The sequence below is a fragment of the Panthera onca genome, chromosome A1 (assembly GCF_046562875.1).
Source record: "Panthera onca isolate mPanOnc1 chromosome A1, mPanOnc1 haplotype 2, whole genome shotgun sequence".
Lineage (NCBI taxonomy): Eukaryota > Metazoa > Chordata > Mammalia > Carnivora > Felidae > Panthera > Panthera onca.
The window spans coordinates 99,030,176-99,043,326 of NC_138339.1; the positions used below are offsets into that span (position 1 = coordinate 99,030,176).

The following is a 13,151-nucleotide window of genomic DNA, read 5'->3' on the forward strand; positions in this document are numbered from 1 at the left end:
TAAGTACTCCAGGCTTTGTCTCTATGTCCTTCATCTCTGGACACACACACCCCCTCATCCTACTGTTATTCCAGTTGACTGCTGTCCTGGATACCTGTCATGGGTCTCCCATGGCCCACTGTTTGGTTTTCTATATCACTGAGACAAAAGGCTTGGCTTACATTCGGGCTGAACCCATGGTAATAGATGGTTCACTTGTCCACTGAGCTGTCTCCTCTGGTGGCCCACGGTTGTACATAGAGGATATAACGGTGAGAAAGTCACTCCCCCTATCATTAAATCCCCAAGCCCTACTCTGTGGCAGTGTTGCAAACCATGAGTTATGCAATACTAATTTCTACCTCCTCTTTGTACCTAGTGTAAGATACTTGGTGAATGGCTTGCAAACATACACTTAAGCTGCTCGTTCAGACATCAGAAACCAACCCAGTAATAAAGACAAAAAGATGTTTGTTTATAAATGGACTGTGCATCATTACCACCGAATAACTGTAAATGCCCGCGAGGCAAACAGAAGCCTGGTTCTGCACAGCCCTGTGTTTTGGAAGACAGTAAAATGAAATTAAAATAAACATATGATTATAAGGTTTTTGCCAAATGTCGTAATGGAGGGTTTTTCTGTTTATTCTCCTTTTTCTTTCTCTCTTTCTGTTTTTTTTTTTTTTCTTTTGGAGGGCTGACAGTAAGGGGAAGCAAGAGATGGGAGGATCCATGAGGAGAGTAAGAAAAGATGGGAAGGCAGTTGGAAGAGGTTGAGGCTGGAGGCTCAGAGACTCAAGAAGGAGGCAGGAAAGAAGAGAGAAGGAGAAGGCAATGTTGGGGACAGAGAGATACTTCCTACTTTAAAAATTAAAAAAAATTTTTTTTAACTCTTATTTATTTTTGAGACAGAGAGAGACAGAGCATGAACGGGGGAGGGTCAGAGAGAGGGAGACACAGAATCCAAAGCAGGCTCCAGGCTCTGAGCTGTCAGCACAGAGCCCGACGCGGGGCTCGAACTCACATACCGCGAGATCGTGACCTGAGCTGAAGTCGGACGCTTAACCGACTGAGCCACCCAGGCGCCCCCCTACTTTAAAAATTAAAAGTAAAGGGGCACCTGGGTGGCTCAGTCAGCTAAGCATCTGACTTCGGCTCAGGCCATGATCTCACAGTTCACGAGCTCGAGCCCCGTGTCAGGCTCTGTGCTGATGGCTCACAGCTTGGAGCCTTCTTCAGATTCTGTGTCTCCCTCTCTCTCTGACCCTCCCCCACTCATACTCTCTCACTCTCTCTCTCCTGAAAATGAACATTAAATTTTTTTTAAAAAATTAAAAGCAAAATTAAGACAGTTCACCCCGTAAATAAAGCCAACTGCTCTACTATCCATAGACTGATGATCATATCAGACACTGCACACGAGCTGCTTCCCCTGCATGACCAGTACAGGCACCGGATACACTGGTACATGAGGAACAATGTGCTGAGGGGGAAGCAGAGCCTGGGCCATGGCGGTACCACCATGGGAGCAGCTGTGCTTCTTAGTAACCGAGAGCTTCTACAATGGCTCTTTTAAAGAAATGCTACCTAAGCTGACCGGATTTGGCGTTTCTGCTTTTGTTCCAAGCCACAAATGTTCTTACCACATGCTTTAAGGACCCCCAAAAAGGTCTTTGTGTGGGGCCCACCCACCTCTAGAAGAGGAAACACACATGGGGTCTTGAATGGCATGGTTATGACTGCAAAGTCAACAATTCTAACCCTCTATGTAATCTAATCATATGCACAATGAGGAAAAAAAAAAAAGAAAAACTTTGCAATCAAACATTACAGGTTTAAAAAAAAAGTGCTGCATGTAAAAGTCTTAGTTTTCATTCTGGGGCAAATAAAGGAATGTGTATATATAAGGGCTCCTTTTTGACTCAAGGTTCCTCACCTTGACAGTTGATTTTCAGATTCTTGACAGAAGAGACTGGGACTTGTGGTTTGCAGTCTCACTAAAACAAAGATTTTTCAGCATTTTCGCACATGTAAGGGAAGGCACGAATACTTACTCAAAAATATGTTTAAAATCAGATGTCTGCAGATGTTGTCATTGGGGGACACTGGGTGAAAGGCATGGGGGTCTGTATTATCTCTAACAACATGTGAATCTACAATGATCCCACCATAAAATGTCAAACAAGAGAACAAGTCTGTACCGCCTTTATGAAGCAATCTTCATATTGCTGGCAGGCAGATTATTCAGGGGCAGAGTGGCCTGTGGCCATTCCTCTCTCTGGTAAATGGAAAATGCAAAAAGCCTGGCTCACTGCAGACTCCACCAGGAAAATGGCATATTGGTACCTGTACTGGAAGGTTCTCAAGGTGTGGCCTGCACACCAGTTATGGCCTATGAGGAGGTCCACGGGCAGCTGCATATTGCATCATCGATGTCTGCAAATGATACACCTCTGTTTAGGGTGAATCACTGAGTCAGACCACATAATATGCTCCAGACATCGTTTTAATAAAAACTGATTTGATTTAGAGCATACTCTATGCCAGGCATTATGCTAAGAACTTTATATATGTTCTTTTATTCTTTTATTTAATCCTTATTTAAATCCTCCAAAATAGATCTTGCAGTCTCCATTTTACAGGTGAGAAGATTAAGGATGAGATTACATAAGTAGCCCAAGATCACAAAGCTTGTCAGAAGAGACGCTGGGACTCCAGCCCAGATGAACCTGACCCCAGAGGCTTGCCCCTCACCCCCTATCTGATTCACCCAGTGCTCTTGCTGAGGTCTTAGTCAATGCAGTAGCATTCTTCCTGGTCGTTCTGATAACTTGTTTTCCCTACACAAAACTTATTTTATGGTCTCTTGGCTAAATCATCCTGTGTGTTCTGAACCAAGGAGAATTATTGTGATATCTTCATCAGTGATGGGCTTTATGTAGATAATTCCCAAATGCAGTCTTGTTTGTTCAGATAAACCATCCCAACATGGTGGCTGTACTTCAAAAGATAACACAGCGGTCACGCTAAATAAGACGCCAGGGGCCAGAAGGGCAGGAAAGAAGGCAAAGCAACGAACCTCCAACCACCTCCAGTGACGTGCAGCTGCCAGTACTCTTTAATTCAAGTCAGCGTGCTTCTCCACGAAGTAAGCGTAATAATAACTGCCGTACAGTGTTGTGAGGATTAATAAGCTGACATTTACACCATGCCCAGGAGAAAAGTTGACGTACATTAAGTGATTTTAATTCAGGTTCCCCAGAAACAGAACCTGTGATAAGGAATCAGGTGCGAATCATTTATTAAGAGGACGACTGAGGGAGGACTGCGGTTTTAGGCAGTGTCCTGGGGGGCAAGCCACAGTCTCCCCCCAGAGTTATTCCCACTCAAGGCAAAGGTGCTGGCCTTTCACGCTCCCACTCCCATCTGTTGTTGGCCAAGGGCCACCCGGGGTGAGGATGGACTAGAGGCGCTTCCAGCTTTCTGTACCAAAAGGCAAGGCAGTTCCAGAGACCCATGCACAGTCCCCTGACAAGGTGCAGGTGTGGCTGGTGGAAAAAGAATGGAGCCAGAGGAAGAGAGCAGAGAAAATGAAGGGGATCCAAGAGTATCTGGGCAGAGCACTAACAGTATCTCCTATAATAAGTTTTTAATAGCTACGTGGTTAGATGCCCTGCTTATCACAGCTGATTAACAACTGTATTTATTTATTTTTTTTTAATTTTTTTTAATGTTTATTTATTTTTGAGACAGAGAGACAGAGCATGAACAGGGGAGGGTCAGAGAGAGAGGGAGACACAGAATCTGAAACAGGCTCCAGGCTCTGAGCTGTCAGCACAGAGCCCGATGCGGGGCTCGAACCCACGGACTGCGAGATCATGACCTGGGCTGTAGTCGGACGCTCAACCGACTGAGCCACCCAAGCGCCCCGTTAACAACTGTATTTGTAGAAGTGGCTGTTACAACCAAATAATATTTACAGCACCGTTTATCTGATATATGAAATGATATGCACAAATCAGCTCTATTTCTATGTGTGGCAATCACTTTGCACAAATAATAATTTATACACATAAATGGAAGTTATTCTGGCAAAACAGAGTTTCAGTTCTTTTTTTTTTCTTTGATGGTTCATGCCAAACATCGTATATTCAGTAACACCACATATTATATCAAAACCATCCTACACATGTTCCCATCATGCACAACTCTCCCCAACACACACACAGATGTTTATCTCCGTTTCACCACACTGTCCCCAAACTTCCAGTCCTTCCTTCTGCTGTACCCTTCATCGCCACCATCATCAAAAGATCTGGGATAGTTCCTCCTCACCAAAACATTCTGGAATCTTCTGGATGCTGGGAGAGTCCATCATTGTAATAACTGTATTTATGCAGCTTTGAAGCCATTGTGCACGCACACAGTGATGACAGCAATAATAATAGCTCACTCATTCTTATGTTGGCCCTGTGATAAGTACTTCAGAGGAATTATCACACAACAAGAATCTTGACAATAACCATATGCTTTTTAAATCTCCATTTGACAGATGGGAAAACTGAAATCTGCCCGGTAAGAATTCACACTTACATGAACTTACTCCAGAGCTCAACCGCCTATACTACATCTACCAGTTCTTAGTAGAAACGGAAGCCCGTGAGGGAAACAGAGTTTCCACCAACGTGGGGCAGAAGACAGACCCACCTCCCATTGCCTGGGTAGGTAGAAACCCTTCAAAGTACTTGCAGAATTCCAGCCTGTTGGGATTGGGAGAAGGGACTCATTATCTAACAGCCATCTTTCCCTCCTAAGTTTGGACCTAATGGAGACATTCAACAAGAGAAGGTAAATGGTGAGCAGTTGCCAGCTGATGGAAAATCATGCACACACTTCATCTCCGATGCCACACCTTCTTCCCAGTCCTAGGATTCTGGACCACACAGGGCTCCTTCCAGGAGGGAAGGCTGTCCAGGGAGTTTTCCAGGTCACAGGATTAGCAGACCTGGGTAAGCACCTCCGTGGGGCTGAGGCCAGCAGGCCAAGATCTTTCACCCAATTTGCCAGAGAAGTTGTTCCTTCTTTACTGGGGACAAGTGAGGGTATGTGCATGGGTAGTAAAAAGAGAAGCTTCAAGTGTTTTCCCCATATCTGTCTCTCCTGAGGAGCAGTGGAAATCCCTGTACCTGAATGGAAGTTGAAAAGTGGGGAATGTCACCTTAACTCAGTGCTATATCATCTTGGTCAAGACCATAACAGAGCACACCAGCCACCCCAATGAGAGCCTTATCACTTTCCATCTCTTATGAGATAGAACATAAAACTAATTATATGTGATGACATTATAGTAATGCCAAAAAATAGCTTCATTAAAATAAAAAGACAATGATGTGAACATTAACATTTGCAACAAGTCCAGAAATATTTTGAGAGACTGTGTAATGCATTAGTCCAAACTAATATACATTTTAGTTTATGATCAACGTCAGAAAGAAAGGCAACATGTAGTATTCACCATCCATGTTGCAACTAGATACCTCTTTCTTAAGGTTGTTTCACACATCGAAAGATAGTGGCTTTTTAGCTGTAATCATCAAGACAATACGGTACTGGAACAAAAACAGACACTTAGATCAATGAAACAGAATAGAGAACCCAGAAATGGACCCACAAACGTATGGCCAACTAATCTTTGACAAAGCAGGAAAGAACATCCAATACACTAAAGACGGTCTCTTCAGCAAATGGTGCTGGGAAAACTGGACAGCAACATGCAGAAAAATGAAACTGGACCACTTTCTGACACCATACACAAAAATAAATTCAAAATGGATGAAAGACCTAAACGTAAGACAGAAAGCCATCAAAATCCTAGGGGAGAAAGCAGACCAAAACCACTATGACCTCAGCTGCAGCAACTTCTTACTCAACACGTTCCCAGAGGCAAGGGAAACAAAAGCAAAAATGAACTATTGGGACCTCATCAAGATAAAAACCTTCTGCACAGCGAAGGAAACAATCAGCAAAACTAAAAGGCAACTGAGGGAATGGGAGAAGATATTTGCAAATGATAAAGAAGATAAAACGTTAGTATCCAAAATCCATAAAGAACTTATCAAACTCAACAGCCAAAAAACCAAATAATCCAGTGAAGAAATGGGCAAAAGACATGAATAGACACTTTTCCAAAGAAGGCATCCAGATGGTTAACAGACACATGAAAAAATGCTCAATATCACTCATCATCAGGGAAATACAAATCAAAATCACAGTGAGATACCACCTCACACCTGTCAGAATGGCTAACATTAACAACTCAGGCAACAACAGATGCTGGCGAGGATGCGGAGAAAGAGGATCTCTTTTGCACTGCTGGTGGGAATGCAAACTGGTGCAGCCACTCTGGAAAACTGTATGGAGGTTCCTCATAAAGTTAAAAATAGAACTACCCTATGACCCAGCAATTGCACTACTGGGTATTTACACCAGAGATACAGGTGTGCTGGTTCGAAGGGGCACATGCACCCCAATGTTTATAGCAGTGCTATCGACAATAGTCAAAGAATGGAAAGAGCCCAAATGTCCATTGGCAAATGAATGGATAAAGAAGTTGTGGTATACACACACACACACACACACACACACACACACACACACTGGAGTATTACTCAGCAGTCAAAAAGAATGAAATCTTGCCATTTGCAACTATGTGGATGGAACTAAGAGGGTATTATGCTAAGCGAAATAAGTCAGTCAGAGAAAGACAAATATATGACTTCACTCATATGTGGAATTTAAGATACAAAACAAATGAACATAGGGGAGGGAAGCAAAAATAATATAAAAACAGGGAGGGGGACAAAACAGAGACTCTTAAAAATGGAGAACAAACTGCTGGAGGAGTGGGAGTGGGGGATGGGCTAAATGGGTGAGGGGCATTAAGGAGGACATTTTTGGGGATGAGCACTGGGTTTTATACATAGGGGATGAATCACTAGAATCTACTCTTGAAATCATTATTGCACTACATGCTAACTAACTTGGATGTAAATTTAAAAATAAGAAAATAATTTAAAAATAGTTTAAAATGTATATTTTATACACAATATATTTTATTTTATTATAATAAAAAAGTTGTACATAAAAAATAAAGATAATGACTTTTAAAAAATTTTTAATGTTTTTATTTATTTCTGAGAGAGAGAGAGAGAGAGAGAGCGAGTGTACTAACAGAGGAGGGGCAGAGAGGGAGACACAGAATCTGAAGCAGGTTCCAGGTTCTGAGCTGTCAGCACAAAGCTTGATGTGAGGCTCAAACTCATGAACTGTGAGATCATGACCTGAGCCGAAGTCAGACACTTAACCGAATGAGCCACCCAGGTGCCCTGATAATGGCTTTTTAAAAAAGCTTACGATCAATTTTATTGAGGTATAATTTACATCGAATAAAATGCTCTGGTGATCATTAAAAGAACATAGTCCAAGAGAGATGGTGTGGTACACCATCTAGATTATGAATATGCTTATTCTCTTATTCTGGCAGAAAACATTGATTGAAACATTGTTTGAAATGTTTACTCAACAAAAGTTTGAAACCTCTGGACCTTACACTGTCAACAAAAAGAGGTCAACATATCTGAGCCCTAGACTTTGGTGGTCTGGAGACAGCAGAAAGATGAGACAATAGGCATAGCCTTGTAGGAACTCTAAGTACTATGTAAGAATGTCCACACTGCTACTTCATTATAGCCTAACCTTATGCAATAGACATACTATTTGAAGGTGAACAGAGTTAAAATGCAGAAATGCATACCTACCGGGAGACGGCATTCTGAAAAGAAGTTTTTGGGAGGGAGGAGAAGACATCTGAGATAAAGAAATACACACTGACCCATCATCCCAGCCTATCCAAATCTTTGAAATCAGACTTTTATAGTTTAAGGATGCTGCTTGTCCTCAGAACCTTTAAACCTTCAGAACCTTCTGTGTAAATACGTGTAAATTCCCATTCTTCAAGTGATTTCTTTTTATTATTACTTAATCTAATCACACCTGCTCAGTTAAGCCCAGCTGGTTCCCTTTGGGCATTCAATCATGTCTTTCATTATGGTTATCCAAGAATGTGATGGTCTTCCCTACTGGAATGTAAGCTCCCTGAAAATAGGAACTTTGTAAAATAAAATGCTATAAAGCAGTGTTATTAAAAGAGGACACAAGCACCATAGGGGGGCCAACCCTCCAATAACCCCCTTTCTTCATGAGGGACTTATCTGGATCAACGTTTCCCCAAAGTGCAATCTGCAATATGTGCTGAGTGGAAAAAGTTCTATTGTCATATAAATTTGGGAAGTTTCTGTCTCATATTGAATAGGTCTTTCCCTGGGGGCAGGAAAGGATCACAATTCAAGCTTTTTATAAAGACCCTGTTTAACTGTGTTATCCAACCAATTCCCAAGCTTTCCTAACAGAATGTCCCCACTCTCAACATGACACTGACGGGCAGTCCTGTATTAAAATAAATGCAACATCCTTTCAAATTCTAACATGTCTATTAAGAAATACCATAAAACTCACTAATTAGAATCAAGTGAGAGAAGCAGGAAGCAAGGCAGAAAGTCTACATTATTTCTTTCAAGTCTATCAAAAACTGAAATTAAGCTTACAAAATATAATCTTGTGACACATTTGCTATAAAAATAGAGTGTTTAACATATCTGCATATTTTTAAGTAATAAGTCATTCAAAGAGCCTGGAAATTTTAATTTTAAGTATATTAACATTCTTTTTTTATGCAATTTTGACAAATTAATTTGCTCTGTGAAGAACAATTCTCCTAAACCAGGTTAAACTGGCCTCGGTAGTTGTTGAAATTTCTACAAACTACACGTTAGTAAAGCGTAAAGGCCTTATTCAAATAACAGAACTATTTACATCCATGAAGGTTTTTGAAGGTCCTAGACCTCCTGATAGAAGAATATTCTCAAGTGAGTCAAAGTGAGCGTTATTCTAATGAACAAACATCTAAATTCAATTTAGTATGTACAGCAATATTCTTTCTGATTACAAAACTAAAACATGTTTAAGAAATAATTGGAAAATTCAGAAGTTACAAAGAATAAAATAAAAACCATATGTATTTCTACCACCCAGAGATCCCTACTCTTAGCGATTAGCAATTCTAATTCCAATCTTTAAGCTATGCAAATGCTTCTGCATATGATTACTTTAGATCATACTGTACATTCAAATTTGAAGCCCTTCTCAGATTACTCTCTTATCTCTAAGTCTTCAGGTATGAATTTTCCCATTCACTGGAGTAGTAGACTATCTCAAATAGTACAGGCTTTCATTATAGGTTTAGTAATCCTTGGCTATGAGCATATCTTCTTTAGCAGTGGTTCTCAGAGAGTGGTCTGGGGTTCCCCAGGAAACCCCCAAGACCAGTCAAGGAATCTGAGGTCAAAATAATTTTCATAATGTTATTTGATGTTTTCACTCTCATTTTTTCATGACTTTATAATCGCATTTTCCAGAGGCTACATATGTGGTAACATCATTGCTCTAATGGTTAATGAAATGTGTACTTGGAGATTCTTGTGTCTTATAAGTTCCTCAGATTTAGTTTCTAATATGGTAAATATCGATAGGTATAACCAACAAAAATGAAAATTCTTTTGTTCTTAACAATTTTTAAGAGTGAAAAGTGGTTAATGAGGCCAGACCAAAAATTCAGAATTATGGTTCTAAAGGAATCATCTCCTGCTTGAACCTGGATTTATACAGATTTTCCTTTGGGGTTTACTTAATTTTTTCCAATAGAGTTTTGAGTTTGCCCCTGCTTGAGTTCCAAATGGTTCCCAAAAGTCTGAACTACTTTTTTTATCGGTAGCTCAGTCCTGGATTTCCATATTTGCAGATGCCGATGAGCTCAGGGTTTCCATCTCAGGTGGGTGACATTTTCCTAGCCTTGTCTGTGGCAGGCAGTTGTGGACTGTCTTCCCTTCCAGGTGGAGATGGGCAGTGTGCTCCTGGATCCCAGATTACTTGCTGGCCATGTCCTGGTCACAACTTGGAAGGCACAGTGCCATCTCCTATACACTAAGTCTGCCCTTTCCATTTCTGGGACCTGACAATTTTCTTCTTTTGAGGTCAGCCATTTATTATTAAAATAATAATGATGGGGCGCCTGGGTGGCGCAGTCGGTTAAGCGTCCGACTTCAGCCAGGTCACGATCTCGCGGTCCGTGAGTTCGAGCCCCGCGTCGGGCTCTGGGCTGATGGCTCGGAGCCTGGAGCCTGTTTCCGATTCTGTGTCTCCCTCTCTCTCTGCCCCTCCCCCGTTCATGCTCTGTCTCTCTGTCCCAAAAATAAATAAAAAAAAAAACGTTGAAAAAAAAATTTTAAAAAAAATAAAATAATAATGATGTATCATCCACGTATGTGAAACAGGGTTTAGCATATGCATAATCCACCATCGTGACCCAGAGGTTGGCACTTTCGTGATATGTTTTAATCATACATTTTATATTTAAATTTTCTCACAGTTTTAAATATTCTAGTACCATTTTTATTTATTATATACCTTAATTCATTTAACCTGTCTCCTATCATTGGGCATCCAGGTTATTTCTACTATTTGAGTATTATTAATAATGTGGTGATGCCCAGCCTTGTGGTGGATCTTACTGAGAACTTGAGAGGTCAAAGGAGGAACCTAGTTTGGATGATTTTTATATATAATATCACATTGTTCTTCATAAAGACTGTGGCAATTTATAACTTCCAGAAGCATGTAGGAGAGCCCTGATTTCCTTGTGTTCTCACCTATACTAGAAATTAGTTGAGATTTCTGCCAAATTACAGAAAAATGTTTTATCATTTTAAGTTGCATGTGATTACCTGTGAAATTGAATATCTCTTTCCTTGCGAAATCTTTTATATTTTGCCCATTTTTGTATTGAGGTTTGCAGTGGTTTTAACGTAGCCCCCAAAAGATATGACCATGTCCTAACTCCCAAAACCTATGAATGTGACCTTTTTGGAAACAAGAATAACTAAATTGAGGATCTTAAAAGGAGATCAAGTTGGATTATCTAGGTGGGCCCTAAATCCAATGGTAAGTTTCCTAATAAGACACAGAAAAGACTCGGACGCAGAGGTAAAGCCATGAGAAAATAGAGGCTGAGACTATGTGGTCACAAGCCAAGGAACACTGAAACTACCAGAACCTGGGAGTGGCAAGGAGGGATCCTCCCCTTTGTAGAGAGTGCCACCCTGTAACATCTTGAACTGTGAGAAAATAAGTTTCTGTGTTTTAAGCCACCCAGTGTGGTAATTTGTTAAGCAGCCACAAGAAAGGAATACAGGATCATTTTTTTAAAAAAATTTTTTTAACGTTTATTTATTTTTGAGAGACAGAGACAGAGAGGGAGACACAGAATCCAAAGCAGGCTCCAGGCTCTGAGCTGTGGGCACAGAGCCCGATGCGAGGCCCGAACCCACGAACTGCGAGATCATGACCCGAGCCAAAGTCAGATGCTTAAGTGACTGAGCCACCCAGGTGCCCCAAGATCTTTTTCTTATTGAATTTTAAAAATGGTTTATATATAAACTCCTTTGTCATACAGGTTGTAAATACTTTTCTCAGATGGCCTCATTTATGGTATTTTTGCCATGAAAAGTTAATGACTATTTTTATAGTCTGTTCAAAATGTTCTTCTTTCATGTTTCCTGCCGTGAGTAGTTTATTCAGGCCCTCCTGAAGTTCCAAAATATTCATCTATATTTGTTCTAATTCTAATACTAGTTTCATTGTTCAATGTTTAGTTCTTGAATTTATTTTGCCATCTTGTACGAGGAAGGGTTTTTTTCAAATGAATAAACAAATAAACATTTATTAAAATGCCCCTTTCATGAGACAAAATTCCTATATATAATAGTCTCTCTTCAGTTTTGAACTCTGCTACATTGATATGCTTATCTCCTGTTGCCCTCAAACCATTTTACTTTAATTTTTATCACTTTGTTATAAGTTTAATATCTATCAGTGCTTGTGCCTCTCAGGACTCATCCTTTGCAAATATTTATTTGCATCCCATCTAATTTGTCTTCCAAATGGACTTGAGAATTGCTTAGCCATTTTCTAAGAAAATTTTCATTAGAATTTTAACTAGAATTGTACTACGTTTGCAAATTAATTTCAGAAGAACTAAGCCTTAAAGCGGTCATCTTGTCCAAAAATATATCTTGGTATTTATTCAAGTCTTCTTTTATGTAACTCAGTGACGTTGAGACATTTTCTTCTTATCGTGTCAGTTATTTAATGAACAAGATGCATACACACAAAGACAAAAAATTTTTTTTTTTAATTTATATTCCTTTGCATATTTGTTTACTAGCTTCTCAGAATCATGACATAGACTCTGGCCGTGAAGTTTAGTGTCTGTCAGATGCATTTGGTGGGCCAGGAAGTGTGCTCTCTCCCACAGTAAAACATTGGCCTCAGTGGGAAAGGAACTCACCAAATGTCAGTCAGGGAGTAGAGCACATGTGATGCAAGTGCTGAGTCAAGTTCGTTTACGGAGGCTTCAGAAAGGGGAGTCTCTGAACCATGCTGACAGTTCTAGCTCAGCTTTCTAGACCCTTCTGTGTACTGGGCCTAACTCAGGTCAAGTGTTACAAGGAGCAACACTGAGGGAGAACTGGCCAGCAGACTCAGAGTGTCTTCAATGGAGCCCAGAAGGAGTACAGTGTTCTGGATTCCTGTCCCTAAGGAGCCACCAGGATGATGTCAGCCTTTGGGGAAACCAGATGCCTGAGGAGCATCAAAACAATCTGTGTTATTAGGCATAGTCATTATAAAACTGTCGCACACAATTCCTACTCTTCAGTAAAAGCGAGATACTCTCTTCCACGAAATGACCAAAGACTTCTGGCAGAAGAGTCCCCTGGCATTAAACAGAGGCTGCCAGATTCGAAAGGGACCATCTGTGGATGTGGTAATAACCACTCAGAGTGAGTGCGGTCAGTTCTGCTTCTTTCGCTGGGATGTATGAATCATGTGAAGGGAGCCTGAAGAGAAACAAAGCCAGGAACTGAATTCCTTCCCAAAAGCATATGGGTTATCACAAAGGCTCTCGAGGGCTGGGAAGGGCAGAAGGAAAGTAGCGACCT

General features: G+C 40.7%; 1 protein-coding gene across 1 annotated transcript in view; it reads right to left on the reverse strand.

Moving 5' to 3' along the window:
- Window positions 1–13,151, reverse strand: part of SV2C (synaptic vesicle glycoprotein 2C) — a 221,133-nt gene that overhangs the window by 161,956 nt on the left and 46,026 nt on the right. The window lies entirely within an intron of this gene.